Source organism: Anser brachyrhynchus (assembly GCF_964034855.1).
Source record: "Anser brachyrhynchus genome assembly, chromosome: Z".
Classification (NCBI taxonomy): domain Eukaryota; kingdom Metazoa; phylum Chordata; class Aves; order Anseriformes; family Anatidae; genus Anser; species Anser brachyrhynchus.
This window is the reverse complement of record NC_137697.1, coordinates 22,142,265-22,160,025: the sequence shown is the minus strand read 5'-3', so window position 1 is coordinate 22,160,025 and position 17,761 is coordinate 22,142,265. Positions and strand designations below refer to the sequence as shown.

Here is a 17,761-nt window from a genome sequence, read left to right as displayed (position 1 = left end):
CATGTTCAAGTTAACCCTGCAGTGGCATGGTAGGTATCTGACATTTGCACATAATTGCTGTGACCTGATACTTGTGTAACTAGAGGATGAAAATGCTTTGCTTTATCTGAATTGGATTTTCCATGTAATGACCATATAACTGAATTAGAAATGGATAAACTTGCTGAGATTTAATATGAGCTCATAGCAAAAAAATGTCTTTAAATAAACTTTATGTTCAGATAGGTCTTGACAACCGGCAAGAATGCTATTTCTCATTCTTTGCTAAGATATGATCTCATTACACATGAACAATCATTGCAACACATGCAGAAAATGGTATAAGAAAACCCCCTTTCTGATATTATCTCTGGTTGTCAAGTGTTAGATGCAAGTCTAATGAGCTTTGATCCAAGTGCCAACCAATTTAATTCTCCCTATTATCTTGGCTGAATAGGGATATTTATTAGGTTTCCCCACACGTGCTAACTGTGACACAAAGGCAATGAATCATTCTTATGCTACAATAACAAAGCTGGTCTTTACTCTGTCCACCAGGGACAAAAGCTCTGATTGTTGCTCCACAGGAAAAGCTCAGAACATAGAACTGCTCCCAAAAGCAGGCGTTCAGGGAGCACAGCACTTGAGGGGGTCTTGTGCAGGTGGCATTCTGGTTCATGGAGAGAAATGAACGTGGTTTACTGAGGCTACTACCTTGCTGCCACCACTCTGATCTTGTTCTGGTATGGAGGAAGATGCATGAAAATCAGCCTTTATCTTTGGATCTTGATTTTGTGTACGAGTTTAACACCTTATGCAAGGCTGCTCAATGATTCATGCTGAAGATTTGTTAGGTGTAGCAGCAGTTTTTACTGGTCTGTGCTGGTGGTGTGCACAGACACATGACTGATGGGAAATTCAGATAGGCAGTGTAATCCAGGTCTATGAGGAAGAGGAGAGAAGATTGTTACCCAGGGCCACACAGAAAGAAAAGTGAGAAATGGCTTGTGATCCCAAAGACCTTCTTCTAAGAGGTTAGAGGGGACTTCAGATCAGGACATTATGAACCATGCTAATTAGTACATAGTATCAAGCTTACCTGATCTATTACGGGCCTCTCAAATACACTCATGCCTGCTGAAAATTTCTTGGTATCTGCAGCCCGTGACTTCACGTGGATACTCCATGAGCAGGTTCATTGATGAAGTCAGAATCTCAGAATACCATCCTTAGTAACTAGTTCAGTTTCTAACTTCTACTCAACTGGCTTGTATCTTTGGTTTTGTAAAAGCAAGTCTTGTGAGAATGGGAATCCAAAATAAAGAAACCGATTTCCCTTAACTGAATTTCTGCATTTTTGTTATTCTTCATTGAGCAATATGATGTCTTAGTGATGGAATGCCAACCTCAACCTGAATCTCTCTTCTTTTCTCAGCTTCTGTCAACTATGTTTCCTTAACATTATTTCAAGATCATTTGGGTATTTAATTCATCAGACAGCAAAATTCTGCTAGTCTAGCAGGGCATTTCCCAAGCCATTAGGCATGTCTGTGTCCAAGTTCACATCCAGTTGATGTGCCAGCTACAATTCACGATGATAAAAGTTTGTTGGAGGCTTTTCAAATATATTCCGTTAATCAAATGCAAGGCAAAATCTTTCTCAGAATGTCTTAAATAGACTTTCCAAAGATTATGTATGATTAAACATTTTTCTCCACAAGGTAGGAAACATCTGATATAAAAAAATGCTCATCAACAAACCACACTGTTACAAATGCTTATCCTCTACACTGAAGAGATAGAAAGCAAACTTGGGATTTTAAGGATCAGCCCATTCCAAGTTGCAGTCTCTGACCTCCACATTCACACAGTATTTCACAAAGGTTTATCACTCCACCATGACTTAATCAATCTGACCTTTAGTGAGAGGCATAAAGCCTGTGTAGTTCTTCAACAATTAATCAGAGAGAATCAGAGGAAAGAACTTTTCAAAAAGAAAGAGACAGAATAACAAATTGTAACAGGCCAAGTATAAAAAAAAAAAAAAAAAAAAAGACCATTTTTCACCTGGGAAATTCCCCTGGAGGAGTCAGGTTAAAGAATTACCCAGCCGTTGAGGGAAAGCCACCATATCTTTCCACATACCTGAAATCTTTCTAAGACCACAGACTAGACACCTTTTTAATTTCCTAAGCTTGACAGCAGGTCTAATGTTTTTGATACTGAAATATTGTCAAGAATGAAACAACACAAAATGAAACACAACAGCAACAACATGAAAATGAACGACAACAACAAGATTCTACAGTTTAGTTGTTAATTTTTTGAGATCATTTTCCAAAGATCATTGCTTAGGCTCGTATATGGAGACAGGGAGTAGACTCGATCGTCTCTCATCCATCCTTATCACACTGTAGGCAAATGTGCCAAGTTTTGGTCACTGAAAAGAGTCAGATTTGAAAAATGCACTCTCTGAGTGATGGTTCAAATTTTCCATTTGAATATACTGTGAATCTTCTAAGTTTTATGTGAGACTGCTTCAGATTGCAGGAAACTCAAGCCAAAAAAAGGGGAGACACACTGAAGCTAAGTGAAACTTGGCAGTGCATTGACTCTGCTGGGGCAGGAACAAAGGCTCAGTTAACAGCATATGCTATCTATTAAACTTTGTTCTTTGTGTGTGTAGACAGAGAGGGAGAGAGTGTCAGAGGTAAGAACTCCAGGTCTCTCTTCTTGATTTCAGACAAAGCTTTTGCCCAGATTATCAGATAGCTAAAGAAGTCTGGAGAGAGCTAGACATTTTGGAGAATCATTTCACACAGCAAAGTTTTTCTTTGGTACTCTTTCTGCTTTGTAGGAAGCATATTTATTGAACACAGTCTAAACAAATTAATTAAGGAATACATTAAAACACTTGAAAGCAGGCACTATTGCAACAGTTCTCTGCTTTGTTATTTATAAAGAAATCTCTCTTTTTTTTTTTTTTTTCTGTTAGGACACAAAAGATGTTTCCAATTAAACAGTTCACCTGTATCCTGGAAATGTATAGGTAGACTAGGTAGACTAAATGGGAATGACAATGATTCCTCATATGTTCTATTGGAAAAAAAAAAAAAAAAAAAAAAAGCACACGTGTGTGTGTAAGTGAAGCTCTAGAAGAAAGCCATTGAGCTTAACAATACTATAGCCAAGGTTGCCCAACAAAGGAGATTTGACCCAGAGAATTATTGTTGCTTTTTTTGTTTCTTTTTCCCCCCAAATTTGCAGTTTTTAAAATATGATTGAATTGAAAATGAAACTTCCATCTGTGTGCACTGGCATTCTGTGGTACTACAGGCTACTGGATACGCAGGACATGCAGGATACATGAAACATCCCTTGATTCAGACTGAAATTAGAGTGAAATGTTATATCTCATGCAGATCAAAGACTTGAATTTAGTCTCCTGTAGGCCACAACAATATTCTGGAGAATCCAGGCAGAAGGCATTTCATTTGGTGCTTTATAAAAGGCCTAGAGAAAAGTATTGTGAAAGCACTTCCCGATATTCCATTTTGTTAGGGGAAAAAATTCTAATCAGTTCCAGTCAACATATAACTGCACCTCAGAAAAGGAGACAATAAGATTGACAAACCACTGTATAGCTTCCTTTCTGGAGCTAGGCAAAAGGTAGACATCATCTCCAGTTATTGAACAAAATTACTCCACCAGGACGTCATCAAGACGTCTAGGTTTTTAATATAAACAAGTGTGTGTAGTTTATACAAGGACATCAGACATGCTAAAGTGATCCTGAACAATTGCTTGCTGCACTACATCTGCTAGAAATGTTTGTCTTTATTCACTTTCAAAACTCTGAGGGTGCATCTCCACAGATGTCTGTTCTCAGTAGAGTACTTCAGCCCACACAACTCTCTGTGCAGCCAAGTCTAGATAAGACTACCATGCATCCACCTATTCCAGACATATCTGCTTTTTCCATCCAGAAATGATGGTTTTCTCTAAGTTTTTGGGTGTCTGGTTGAATCACAAACCATCATAGAACTGAAAATCTTGGAGAGACTGAACCCACTACCCCTGCTGTGTGGACAGCCATTGCCTCATGTGGGACAGACACACTAAGGCCTCTGCACAGCACTAAACTCATCAGGCATACCTACATGTATTTTTGCAATAGGAGTCCCAGATCTGGCATGTTGGTACCTCAGATACCTTCAGTTCTTTAGTTACCCCACTTAGATATGGTGCAGGTCTTGCTCCTCCCCACCACGGCATAAAGTGTAGACATACCTGCCTTCAGTGTGGGAAGTGATGTGCTATGGTACCCTGCTTCAAAGTGTGTCCAAATTCCTCCCAGAAAAAAATGTTTGTGAAGGATATCAAGAGTATTACATGCCCATTGGACTCCTTAACACTGACATTTGGTTTATGGCTCAACTGATATAGATGTAGGCCCTTTTCTGTTTCTTTTCTCGTCTAACAGAATCTAGCTGTTCCCATTGCTCATACAGATGTTTAACTAACCCATTATACAATATAGTTTTTTTTTTTTTTTTGGGGGGGGGGGGGGGTTACTGGTTTTAAATGGCTTGTTATTCATTTTCATGTCTCCATGCTTTTGTTTCATGGGAAAGGACATCTTCCTTATTGCATTAATTATTTTGTACACTCCTCTCATGCTGTCACTTATTTTTCTTCCCTAGTCTAAGCATTACTAAACTTTTCACACCTTTCTAACACAAAAGACATATCCATTCCCGTAACCCTTTTTGTTTTGTATTTCCCTGGACCCTTAATATCTCACTAGTATTACTTTTGAGCCAGGTGACCAAAAATTAACAGAGAGGACATGTCACTGGTTTATATAATTATGTTAATTTTCAGGATTGTTTTCTATCTTTTTCCTGCTGTATTCTAATAATTTGCCAACAGTTTTGCTGTACACAGAGCAGATGGTTTGGATATGGTTTAGTTGGTTACACTTTTTTCTGTATGGTTGTGATTAATTTAGAGCCAAGAAATATGTCATTCTGATTTTTCCTTCCAACTTGCGCTTATTTCCCTTTGCCTGCATTAAATTTAGTCTGCCATCAAGCCACCTATCTTTCTCTACTCCAGCAGAAGTTCCTCACAGAAGTGTCTCACTGGTACTATCTTATCTATGCCATTTCCAAATGTTACCTGTTTACTGTGTCACTTGTTTCCTAAGACCATTCTTAGCAAGGCTCTTTTCATTCTTGAAAACCAGAAATTATGTACCTATTTCAGACTGCTCCTTTGAAATTGTACAAATTTTCAGAAGCTCCTGTTCCAGTGCCACAGACAAACTGATTTTGTGTGAAAGTCCTTTTCCTGATGGTAGGGTGAAAGAGAAACGACACTCAGCACAGATTAAGCAATTGTGATATATTGGCAGACTATCCTGCTTCAGCCTGTGGAGTTTAGACACCAGTGCTAGTTTTGTCATGACAGTGAGAATTTTCCCACCAACTCAAACCAGGGGGGAGGTCTTTATTCCCCCACGGGAGAGACTCTAGGGTCTGGAAGCAACCTCACACAGGACTTTTGGAAAGGATGACACTCTCAGGGCTATTATGAATATGGAAGTATTAAATATGAAGGGGCTCATGTTTTGTAGTGTGAAGAGGAATTCAGATGATCCAGAAACTTAGGGACTGAGTGTCAGAGCTGCAGAAACAGCAGATGAAGCCATACATGGTAGTAAGCAAGGGGAAGGGTGATGGGAGTGGGAGGGAAGCTGCTCATCACCTGTGTTTTAGAGATCGATCTAGTTGCTCCCTTCTGAGATAGATAACTGGAGTTTCCCTTGATTGTGATCTGCCTAAATGAGAAGTAACAAAACATTCTTGTCCCTCCTGGTGTAAACAGCCAGCTCCCTCATTTGGTCTAGAAGGTGAGAAAAGAGGCAACCCTGAAGCAAGCTCCATCTCCCAGCACTCGTCCACTACCCTGAGGTCACTTCAAGGCTCTCTGATTTTTCACACCAGCTTTTGCCTCTGTCTCTCAAGAGTTAGGTACTGCTCCAGGTGGATATTCCCGAAAAAGACTGTTGAGGAGCAAAGGCAAGTGGAAACATGGGTAACTAAGAAGCAAGTCTTTGTGCAGGTGTAAGGAGCAGCTGTAATGATGGAAACACAGATCTGACCTTTTTACTCCCTGTGATGAATAAAATATATACTGCTATCTATGTCTCTAGGAAAATAACTGATTTCAATGAAATCTTGGTTAGGATTTTTCAAATTGTATGCCACAGCTTATTTCTGTCACTGGAGTAAATTGTGGAAAGCCTTTAGACTTCACTAGAGCAAAGCTGTCTAAAACTGAACATTATGATAATCTATCCATTGCATATGTTATTGCTAGAGGTTCACTCACATCATTCCTTAATTCCTTTAAATCTCTGAATGTCTCCAGGCCCACCCTGGAGAATTTGCTGCTATTTCACATTTCTTCCATTTTATGTTTTGACCTCTCAGACTCTGGCATATATTGTAATTTTGTTACTCAGAAAGTAGTAGGTATTCCCGGTCTATCAGTGATTGACTTTAGCAAATGTTTTATCAGTCTTAGCATGAGAACAGAAAAATCACAGAATCCAAGTACGTAGTTTGGTTGCCTCTGCCCAAACCTCTTTAGCATCTGGGACTGAAATATGTCTCTGTGTAATCTGTTTCCCATTGCGGTTTTAAAGGTCTGCAACATTTTTATAGGCTCAAGGACCAAAGTAACTCAAGACTAAACTGTGTTGGCTCACCCTGGTGTAACCCCTATAAATGACAAACAAATCAGCATTTCACAGTTAAAAAACAACACCAAGTGTTCTACAAAATCCCCAAGAAGTTTACTGCAGTGATGCTAACAATGCTAGACATTAAGGCAAGGAATTTCCTTTTTGCATTTCAAGAGAAAAAACACCACAGCTGTTTCTCAGTGGATTCCCAGCCAAGTTGAAAAGGTCACTGACCCAGCCATGATGTAACATCAAATACTGCAGACGGTGACTTCCCCAGGCAGTCACCCTTTCGTGAGTCCAAAGCACACTCCAATTATCATTTTCACCCCACAAACAAGGTGTTTATCTAGTGTACATCTTGTACTAAAGCCTCACCTAAACAGAATGGCATGGCTCCTCAATCTTCCGCTGGTTAAACCCATTGCAGCTAAAGTATAACACACTGGCAGGAACAGGGAAAATCTGTTACAGAAAATTGTGTGCATTACCTTTAAATATTGGGAAATGTGAATGATTGAAGAGAAAATAGTATCTTAGCTTCAACTCTTATTGTGTAACCTATGGTGTGCTTGATCAGAAACTGCAAGGGTAGTTTTATATTCCCGGCAGAACATCAAAGTTACTGCATAGCCTAAACAGGAAAGGAACAAGACACTAGCCAGAGGTTCTCTGATGCTATGACTCACATACTGGGACTGTAAATAAATGCATGGACAAAAACCTGTGCACAGGCTACTCTGTCCTACACAGTGGGGCGGGAACTGACCCAGATGACACCTGGCTCTGTGGTGGGGCAGCCGGATGGAGCTGAGCTGTGCTGGTATTTGGCAAAGTTTCCACTTGCTTTTAGCTTTCTGAGCCTCTCCTACGTGTGGATCTGGAGACCTCCTAAATCTTGAGAGTGATTTCAACAAAAAACCTGTATATTGTAATGACACTGTGACGATGGCTCTGGTTTTAACTGGCCTCCTCTGAAACTGGTCTCATAAGACCAAGCCAAAGCACAAAGAGGACAAATTCCTTCAGTGAGGAAAAGCAAAGCATTTGCCAGGGTAAAGGAAAGAAGAAAGATATATAGAGAGCCCTATTGAGCTCTGAGGCCCAAATACACATTCTAACATGAAATATTTTAACTAAACATACTTTTCACTGGCTGCAGGCATGAGATGAATTCTACTGGCTTAAACTTCTTTTATTGAGAATTAAACTAACTCATTTTACCTTGCATGTGCCAGAGACCCAAGGCATGCAGAGGCACACGTACTCATGGATGGAGTCAGGTACCGTGGCTCATCTGATACATAGCTACCTGCTGGCAGCTCCACCACACCTCCCATCTTTTAGCTATGCAGCCATGAGAGGTGAACAGAGAGCTCAGGTGCAGGTGGCAGGAGACCGCAGCGGCACAGCGCTGATGGCAGAAGCAATCTTTAATACCCAAGGAGTCTGAGTGCTTCCTTCAACTCAGCTGCACTAGTCAATGCCCACTGCTTTGTGCAGGGCCTGAACCTTTTGTTGGAGAAAAGCAGCCATCTGCAGTCATTTCTTCTTGTTTATCAGGCAGCAAGGAAGTCTCATCCTGTTGTTCACAGAATGAATACTTCCCTACATATAGTGTCTTTGTAGCATGTACTTGTTTATGTAACTTGCATGTTGAAGGGCTAAATTACTGCACTCAGGGGTGGGTATGCAAAGCCATGCGTAGGATTCCTTGGGACATACTCTCAGCCATGTTTATAATACACAGATTCAAGCCATTCAAGCCATTTACCTTACCTCATGATTAACCTTAAATATTTATATGTGGTAGCTTCTACTTCTGTTGCACTGGCCCTCTGTGCACCATGAACAGGGATTTTTGGGGAGCAGTGGTAAGTGGATGCACAGGCATTATTCTAAACTCACTGCAATATGCCCATTGCTCAGCCAAAAATATGCCAAAGGAAAGGGAAAAATCAGCTACTTTCATAAAAGACTGACCGGTCTGGAAAGGAGAGTGGCCGGCTGACCATGTTGTCATTGATAACAGCAAAGAAAATAGCCATTATAATGTCCACGTTTGCACATAGGGAGGGAAGCAAAATGTAAACCAAACTGTGTTTGCTGTCTTGAAGGGCTATTTACAAATGTTCCTTCTCTGCTGCAAGCTAAACAAACCTTGTGTATCTTTGCACTTACTTCAGGTGTTCCATGAGAAGCTTTTATTTCAAGTGCATTCACATTGACTCTCCTTCCTTATTCAGATTACAAAAGATCTTGAGGAGGAAGTGTGTGTTGTTAAGCAGGATATCAAAAGAGAAAAGAAATACTTCTGTCTCATTATTTCTGCCTTTCCTCTGTGTCCAAAGCTTGCCCAGAATACAGCTCTGTGAGGGAGATGGGAATTTTTCTCATCTTTCTCATCTGTGATGAATGAAGAGTGACAGAAAGGAGTTTGTCTGAACAATTTACCCATTAGAAACATATAGCAAACACTACAGTGGTGGAAAGTCAGTGAGGGCACACTATAAAGACAGGACTGGAAAAAAGACTTAGAGAGATGTTTAAAGGGAAAATTTTCTTTAAGATTTATCTGGCTATTAATCTAAATCTAATTTTTGACATCTTGGGAATTCATAATCTGTTTCACTGTTCACTGCAGCGGTGAGCAGGGATTCTGAAATAGGTATCAGCGGCCTGTCTGGGTAGTGGCCATGATAAAGCCCTGCAGACACAATGCAAACACAAATACAGGCATCTTCTCAAACCAGTGCGTAGTACATACAGAAGACATGGCGTCTGTGCATGCCTACCTTATATATGATATCCCTCATTTATGAAAAACGCCATGTATATATATGCATATACACAGGAAACATTCGGTAACTGAAGAATGCCTTGGAAGAGCGAGCATTATTGTTAAATATTTGGGTCTTCCGCTAGATAACTCAGGTAGAAAACTGTGGAATATTTCTTTCATATTTTACAGGTAGAAACCAACCACATTAAAATAATAAAATAATAAAAATGTAGCCAAACCAAACTGTGCTTTCAGGCCCTTATTACATGCATCAGAAAAACAACACACAATTCCACTGGAAAGGAAAAATCAATTTTGTGTCATTTAAGTGACTAACTCTCCACCTCATTGTGAAATTGGATTTTATTCTGCTTGCTAGCTGCCCTCCTTTCTCAGGTACTTAACTTTTCTAAAGTTTACCTTTCCCACAGTTTGTCTATTAATAATCCTTGCCTAGTGACTGATTAGGAGCCACTTTGTCCTCACTCATGTTTCTGGTTTGATGTTGGGAGTCTGAAAGGAATCTACACAGATAATCCCCTTCACATTTTATTTAATTCTAATAACCCATTAAAGAAAGGTGAATAGATTGTTTTTTTATTATTATTATTTTTTACTTTTGTGTATTATAGAGAAAAAAACAATGTAATATAAATATATTACATTCTGAAAAGTACTGAAGTCAATTGTCTTTTCCTTCCAATGTCGTTTTGGAAGATATTTTTGGAATAAACTCTCCCATTTTTTAAAAATATCTCTGCTTCACTGGGAAACTAATTTTTGTAATTAGCATTCTTACTTCAAGAATCGATATATCCAATTCTTGAATTTTTATGAGCCATAAGAATGCAGTTGCCCCTTACTGGACGTAAAGTGCCTGAAAAGAGTTTGAAAGAGTCCAAAGTTATTTTGACACTTCTGGTGGAAGAGAAGAGGTGATAGCACAGACTTCAGTTCAGAATCTTTAAGATGAACTGACTCACCTCTCTCTGGCACTGCATGCTGTCACTCAGTTCTGCAACAAGAGAAAGTCAAAGAAAACTGGCCCAAATTTTTGACAAAGTAGGTTTTTGTGAGAAAAGGCAGCCATGACAGATTTCCAGCTAGCCCCAGGCAGTTTTCAGGTTCACCTCATGAGGCTTGTGTGCATGCAGGGTGTGTGCTGCAGAGCATGCAAAATGCAGCAAAACCAAACTAGCTGGAGAAATGATGGCTCTGATACATAAAGAAACCTGCCTGCAGCAGTATTTGGGTTGTTCGCTGCCCAGCTTGGAGCTCTGTGCTACCATCCATCATGGAACCAAAGCTATAAATGTGATAGTAAGCCTGAACCTCTGTGTGGAAGGCAAAGGGCATTGCAGGGTTTCTAGGATCTTCAGCTCTGGCTTTGATGTGGAAGCTATTGAAAGCAGGGGTCAATAGGACTCCAGCTTCCATGTTGCATGTTTGGAGCCATCCGGAACCTTTGCATTACAAGAAATCATGGCTGAGCTGGGGGACTTGAGCCTAGGGAATTTCTAGTTAAATCTGACTATGAAAAGAGACCTTCAGGTGATGCTTAAAATCATTTATTTGGGAAACATTCCTTTCCACATTTAGTCTTTAAGCTAACATTGAATATTTTCCTGCAATAATTTTCCTAATATGAATAAGTGAAATGCTGCCAAATCCATTTTTTTAATATATATTATTTACTGTATACAAACGTAAATACTTGCTAAAGGTTAAGACTGAGGAATATCTACTATTTTGTGAGAGGTTTTTCTTTGTTTCCAACTTTGGGAAAAAAAAAAAAAACAAACTACTGGGAAAGAGCACTGATGCTGTTTTGGTTGCTGTAATGTCTGTGCATTGTGCAGCTAACTGAGTGCCACAAGGCTCCAGAACCAGCCCACCAGAGCCAGGAACCTGAACAAATAGAATAGTATGAGGAAGATTTGAGGCCTTTTGTGCTTTTATTTGCTCATTTGCTTTTCAAGTCTCAATCTTTTCAATAACTGCAACAAAAAACCTTTTATGCCCAGATGTTGACTTCTGCCCTGCAGAGATCCGGAAAAACCCTTGCCTTCTGCATGCAGCACCAGACTCAACCCACTCTTGTTGGAGGAGTCTTGATGTAAAATCCTGCAGGGGGCAAGTGTGCCCTTGGAGCAGCACAGATCTGCAGGGTGCTTCAGCCCACGTGCCAAGCCAGCGAGGCCCAAACCAGTTCTGCTCTGGAGGCAGTGCTGCTGTGCAAGCCTGGCATTGTCCTTACATCAACGTTTCATGCTGTGTGTTAGCATAGCCACTGCTCCCAAATAACTCTGCAAATTAGATTTCCAGCTCAGATGAACGGCCAACATACATGGCCATATAGTCACATCTTCCAAATATTTCAAAGTCAGAGCCCCAGAGCAAAGCTTTGGCCATAACTTCCTTTATATCTGCACGGCTCCCAGCAGGCCGAATCCTTCAGTGAGCTGTCAGAGCTTCAGGGACTACTCATGAGTGGACAGAAAGACATCTCTGGCTTGAAACACGGCAGCCATTTATGCATACACCGCAGTAGCACAAAGTAATTTGGCAAAGGAGATTGGAAGAAATGCTGTATCCAGTTGACATGGCAGGAACATTCACAGGTAGGAAGAATGTAATTATCCAGGCTGGAAGCAAGCCAGCATGCCATTCATACTGCAGACTTGGCATTTCTCAAAATGAAACAACAGATGTTTTTGTGAACTTCTGTCAGGCATATGTTTTATTAATTAAATCTCTACGAATTACTCTGCCTTTGGCTCTTTTCTTTTTCTGCAAATAAATGCAAGAAACCTGAAATGTCATATATATATATACACACACATATATATATGTGCATATATATGTATATATACATATATTGATACACACCCATTTTTGGTTCAGAACAGATTAATTTTCTGAAGTAAATGAAAGGTGAAAAAGTTGCTCTCTGGGGCCTCATGACCATCTTTAGCCTGCAGCTGCTAGAGAGCCCTCAGACAGACAAAACATGAGCAAATATGCTGGAGGTAGCAATTTAAGCTGACAGGGTGATAGACTAGGTGATCATATGGATTTTTGCTCCTTTTAACCTCTCAGAGGTAGACAACCAGCTACAAGGAGGGGAATGTTGTAGGAAAGACAGACAGGAGGAGAAATGTAACTAATACACTGAGCAGAAGCAGGTGTACAGTCCTGTAAAGAGACAGAATTCATTTTCCTACCCTGAAGCTGACTTCTCCAATGTGTACCTGATCAACAGAGATACAGAGTATTGTTGCTGGCTGAGGAATTTGTAATAGGTAAGGCACACATAAAAACTTGCTCCCTATTCAGATTTCCTCTACCTCTTATTTCGTTTAAAAATGGAAAATAGGGAGAAACAGATTTCCTTCACTGCCAAAAAAAAGAAATCAAACAAATAAAGAAACAAAACAACAACAACAACAACAGAAATAAATTTATATATATATATTATATATATATATTTTTTTTTTGGCAAGAAACGAACAGAAAGTGCCAACCTACATGGTAGCATATTGGCTTTCTTAGACACTAAACAACAGGGCTGACCTGTTTGTCCCTTGTCCCCAGGAGCAGTATGTTTGTATGAGACTGAAGTGCCATAAGACACTATAGCAACAGGAAACTGAATTCAGGCGTCACAGTATAAGTGTCCCTTCAAGTTTCAGTGACTAATGCAACTAACGTTAATTGTTATTCCTCCAGTAACATGGGAAACTGGTAATTCTCTGCAGTCTGAGAGCTCAGTTCCTTCCGCTGATCATAACCGATCATGGACATTCTCCTTTGTGATGCCATGGTGTTTGGGATGAAAGCAAGCTCTGAGGGTAGTAATCCTTTCCACTTGAAAAGAGAATTCTTCGAGCAGCACTAAAAGGGAGAGTCACCATGGAAGATCCTATGTTTCTGACCTTGCCTCCCCAGTTAAGATTTCCTGGCTTGCACAGCAAAGTAAAACACTCATTTACTCTTTTTTTCTCTCTCTCTTTCTAACTTTTTTTGTTGTTGTTCAAACAGTGAATGAGCTTTTTTTGAGCCAGAACAAATGAAGACAGAACATTTATCTTTTTCTCAAGTCTTATTTATACAGGTGTCAGGAAGTTGGACAGGTTCTTTGGTAAATAAAAATAAGTGAATTAAATAGCAATAACAGTCTTATTCTTTCAGACAGGGTCATTAGTTTGATTAGGCAGAACAGGAACATGGGGAAAAAGCAGATATTTTATCTCTAAACCACTCAAGCTACCCCGGTTATTGTCGTAACTTGACATGAACAAATGCAGTAGCATGTCCAAATCCAGTGTTCCCACTTAAAACTGATGATGAAAAATTGAGAATAGTTCAAAAGAGCTACATGACTCAGTGAATGAATGATCCATAAAACACGCCTGGTGGTGGGAAACTCAATACACTCAATCAATCTATTTTATCTGAAAGGAAATCAAAAGGGGAAAGTCTGAAGATAGCAGATGATTCTTTAGCAAAGCAGAAGAAGACAGAACATGATTTAGGGCTGGAAAGCTCATCATGGTTGTCACAGACAAAAAATAATCATTTTTGACAGTCAGGGTGATTAGTACTGAAACACCTTTCCAAGGATGTATTTACCTGCTTCATTGCAGAGCCTGCCAGACATTCCCCGAAGAGCTCCTGTTCATTTACGTGTCTCAGTGTCAGGGCAGGATGCTCCCCCAGGTCCTTCCGTGGATTAGATGACATTGGACAACTGTTCCACAGCTTGGTTTCTCCTGGCAGTGGATCTGCTGCAGTGTGGCTCTCACAATGTTCCTGCCATGGCTGCAGAGCCTGGCTTGTCCTTGGTAGCCATAAGCCTCTGCTCAGCTCTGGTTTGCACCGTGCATGCATAGGCTCAATTCAGGAAGCAGCGTTTCAGATTGGTTCTTTGTTCAAGCTCATTCATTATGAACACAGAGGCTCTGACTCACGATCCTTGCTGGATTTAACTGAGGCACGGTGGATGATCTAACCCATCTGCAATAGCCCGTGTCTCTGTAGCAGAGGCAGCACCAGGGCCATCCAGTCTGCTCTTGCACAGTGAGTTTAACTGGTCTGAACCAATGCAGAAGGTGGAATGGAGCTCGTATTGAACCAAGAGCACAGCTTATACTTGTTCTTCTGGTGCCACTGTCAGAGGGGAGAATTGTATCCAGCTGCGAGGACAGCTGGATGTGGCAGTGCTCCAAACTGCCCGGGTTAAAATGAACCCTTTACCCCTACATGGTAACGGCAAGCTCCTGTTCACCCTTCCTCTCCCCCCTTGTACAACTTCCATTTAGTTCCCTCTCAAGACTTCCATTTGGTTCCCTCTCAAGGTGATGAGAACAATTTGTGTCCACCACCAAAAATTAATGCAATCTCCAGCCACCTGGTGGGATGTAGGTTGTTAACTAAACAGGAAGAAAATTGTTTGGAAACTATTGAGACATTAAAGTAGTTATTTATGCCAGGAAACCAGGAGGTACCCCAGCTGAGAGGTCAGTGCTTGTTCCAACAGACATGGAAAGTTTGAAAGATTAACCACAAGTAAATTCTGTGTATACATTCCAGTGTATATAACTTGTTTGAAATCATCCATTCATGTTTGCTTTCATCTAAGCAAAGTCAACAGATTAAAATACTAACTGCTACAGAGTTGGTGCAGGGTTCTGATCATCTTGAAATTGGATGTGGACCTAGTGGTTCTATAAAATCTCTTTCCCAAAAATACAGTTTCTTTCCTTGGATGCATAACTGAAAACAAACTGCTTCAGATGCATGGTCATTAATAAGAATAAATTGTTTAGTTAGGTAAGTTCCTGGGGCAGACTGTGAACTGCAGGAACATTGAGTTTGACAAAGTCCTCTGGAGACCATCTTGTCCATCATTCCTGCTCAAAGGAGGGTCAATAAGAGCAGGCTGCTCATGGCCCTTACCTGCTGGGTTTAGGCTGTCTCCACAGCCTCTCTGGGCAACCTGTTCCAATGTTTGACAACTCTCACAGCTGAAAAAAAAATTGTTATTTTTTCTTATATTGAAAGGGATTTTTCTGTATTTTATATTGTGTATTTATATTATACCAGTCCAAAGCCAGCTATGCATTATCGTGAGGCAAGGCCTATGGAAAGAGGTGATGATTTCTATCAACCTAGCAGATATTGCTAAGAAAAAAAGTCACAGATTTTTTTAGCTACCAGCCCTTTTACAGGATTGTTCCTTCTCTTTGGAATTGGAAGTGAGTGGAAGATTTTGTCCTTATTATATGTTGCAGCTGTTTAACTCATGCTTGAGTCATCCACTGTAAAAAAATCTCAAGCTTCTTCTTTTCAAATATAAAATGAGCAAAATGGTTTACTGTAAAAAAGTAAGAAAGGGTTATTCAAAATAGAATAAAGCCACCAGCATGTTATTAATGAAAAAATGTGTTTGATCAGACCTGCAAGACTTGATTCCATTTCAGTCCCATGCTCAATATGAATTTTCCAGTACAATGTCTGTCCTTGTGAATATGTAACATATTTTTCTCTAGAGACTGGGACTTACTGAATGCCAGAGTGCTAGAGGGATGATAGAACTACTTCACTTTGACTGTTATGAAATGTAAGATAGAAATCAACACAGAACAATGACATTTTTTAGTTTTGTTTGACATTGACTGTATTCCCCTATTTGTTCCAACTATATGAAATTGTATCTTATATATGTGTGGTATGCTGGCCCAGTCCTGTAGTCCTTTTTCAGGTAAATGGTATTGATTTCAGTGAATATTTTGCCTGAGCTTTATCTTGAAGTTTAAAGACTTTAATTCTGATTATATGTAACTTAACACAAAATCACCCCAAACTGAGCAGATGTTAGGTTAAATTTCAGTCATGATATATGCACGGGCATGATAACAGAATGTCCTGTTGATATCAGCACAAACTGTCTTCAGATCTGAAGCACTGGTATTAAGGAGAGTTCAGGCTTAAGAAGAAACATATGTCTTTGAAAGCAGGTGATTCCAGAATCCTACGGTGTTTGAGTTTATTCTTTCATTCTTTAATTTAAACCCCCATCTTCATACACCTCTTCCTGTTCAAAGCTGAGCCCAGAAACATTAAGTGAGCAATCATGTCATGCAGTCCCTCAGCAATTCAGATCTCCACTATGTGGACCCATCAGCAGAAAGCTGTTCACCCATGTTTGTCATTTCTAACAAATACCATACTCTAAATGCAGTTTCAATTTGGTTCAGTGAGATGAGCTGAGTGTTATGTTTACTCTGTTTTATTGTCTGTTTGGAGACACACTCTGAGGATCTCAGAAGGTTTTGGTCAGCTCAGAGAAGTAAGCAACACAGAAATATTTTTTTTTGTCAGAATGTGCAGATTTGCAAATAGAGTTGGAAATTTCAGGAGAGCAACCTTGCATGAATATGCTTTGGCAGCAGTCTGGCAGAAATATGGGAAGAGAACTGTCTACCATGGGGCAGTTCAACATTTCTACTTCCCATCTCTAACAGAGCAAAGATTCCCAGAGGTGCTAAAATAGAGCGGCTGACCACAGTCCTCCAGTTACAAGAGGTGTGCAGCCTTGTATGTCTGGTGCCCTGATTGTGCAAACAGCCTCATGTACACAGACAAGAAGTCCCACTGAATTCAAGACACTATTTACTTTAAAGCTATTTTGAAGACTAAAGCATAAACAATAGATCTTATCAATTGCTCCTCAAGGCCTGAACTTCTTGACTTTATTCAGTCTGGAACTTCAGACTTCAGACTTTATTCAGTCTTCAACTTCTGGGATAAAGTCTTCCGATGTTAAATAAAATATACTATGGCTCATAAACATGATCAGGGATTTCAGGTAGAGGAGGAGAAGTTAACAAAAAAAAGATATTGCAGTAGGCTAAGCAAGATGTACTACTATACATATAAAAGGAGATCAGCTTCTGCAGATTGGAGTTTCATTCCCAAAACAGTTGTCAATACCAGATTTTTATTTATTTTTTAATTTTTATTATTATTATTTTAAAGTAATAGTTCAGTTGTAAGGGACATACAGAGATCATCAAATCCAACTGCCTGACCATTTCAGGGCTAGCCAGAAGTTAAAGCACGTTATTGAGGGCATTGTCCAAATGCCTCGAACACTGACAGGCATGGGGCATCAGCCATCTTGCTAGGAAGCCTGTTCCAGTGTTTGACCATCCTCACAATAAAGAAATTGTTCCTAATATCCAATC

At 39.9% G+C, this 17,761-nt stretch overlaps 1 protein-coding gene across 2 annotated transcripts in view; it reads right to left on the bottom strand.

Moving 5' to 3' along the window:
* Window positions 1-14,976, bottom strand: part of LOC308185284 (uncharacterized protein) — a 100,932-nt gene extending 85,956 nt beyond the window's left edge. The window contains exon 1 of one of the 2 annotated variants that reach the window (XR_013943249.1): window positions 14,145-14,976. The gene's annotated coding sequence lies outside the window, so the exon portion shown is untranslated. The remainder of the gene's footprint in view (window positions 1-14,144) is intronic. The other variant, XR_013943250.1, reaches the window with a different exon arrangement.
* Between the last annotated feature and the right edge of the window lie 2,785 nt (window positions 14,977-17,761).